The sequence below is a fragment of the Lottia gigantea genome (assembly GCF_000327385.1).
Source record: "Lottia gigantea unplaced genomic scaffold LOTGIsca_94, whole genome shotgun sequence".
NCBI lineage: Eukaryota > Metazoa > Mollusca > Gastropoda > Lottiidae > Lottia > Lottia gigantea.
Window position 1 is genome coordinate 1097756 of NW_008711065.1, and position 1445 is coordinate 1099200.

The window sequence follows — 1445 nt, forward strand, 5'->3', positions numbered from 1 at the left end:
GATCTCTATATCAATCTGTTTCCTTCTTGGTGATTTTTTGGAATACCTTTATATTTAGTACTTTGCTATCTTCAGCAATTTACAGGTATGTGTGTTATATCTCATGTAGGTTTTGTCTTGGGAGGGTATAATTTGCCATAGTAGCCATTTATATTGACTCATGTCAGAGTCCGGCTTATTAAATCTATTCATTATTTTAGCATACGTTATTTTAGTTCTTATGTAATAAGAAAAGGTTTTAATAATGTAATCATCATTTTCAGAATAATATAATTAGATGTTACAATAGAAGTAATTAATTGTAATTAGTATCCTTTAAACCCCTCTTAGGGTAAGTCATTATTTTGGTTATTTAGTCTGTAATATAGGTGATTATTTATAACGTAATTTGAAATATATCTCCTGCTATATCGTTTTCTGTATATAGCTATAGTTAATGTTCCGCTTAGTTTATACAATTATAAAGACCAGTTACATATAATATTTAATTAAGTAGCTTAGTTTCCAGCACGATGTTCCTTGTTTCTTTTAATTGTATATTAATATTTTGTACATGTGTTCTTTCAGGGTTTTTTATTAAAGGTTTAAAAACTACGATTATAGTTATTAATCCAACCCCAGTACCCCCGTTACATTTTGGCGCCCAACGAGGAAGATGATTTAAAGGCAATGCTAGCTAAGGTAACTTGTACCTTGTCCACCCTTCAAAAGGATGTCAAGGATTTAAAGGAAAATCGACATAAAGAAACCCACGCAAAGCAGAAATCGGATGATGATAATGATAGTGATGAAGTCACTTGTTTCCGATGTCATCAGAAAGGCCATGTAAAAGCAGGTTGTAGGGTTAAGTTATCAAAATCAAATAAGATGTTAAACTCCAAGACGTCTATGTCATAGGGCAGACAATAGACGATGTACAAGTTCAGTGCCCTACAGATACTATCATCGGTCAGAGTAACAGCGCTGCTTTGAACATTAACAATGTAAGAACTCTATCTTTACTAGATACTGGTTCTCAAGTTTCTACCATAACACAATGGTTTTATGAGAAACATCTCGAGAAGGATTGTCCTCTTGAGAAGTTAGATACTGTTATTAGTCTTGAAAATGCAGGTGGAACAAAACTGCCTTATTTGGGTATTGTTGAATGTGAAGTTTTTGTGCCAAGACTTCAAAGAGAGTCAACATCGTGTATTTTTCTTATTGTACCAGATACTCCTTTCAGTCAGATGACACCTGTTTTATTGGGTACCAATATACTTTATCATTTAATGAATTCTACCATAGAGCATTATGGACAACATTATAAGAAGAAACTTGCTTTGGAGAAACCGTGGTTGATGACTTTTAACTGTTTGAGGATTCAACAAAGAAGTACTGACAAGTTTCCTGTTGTAGAATGTGCTGAACGAAACTCTATTTTGCTTAATAGTAACAAGTCTATG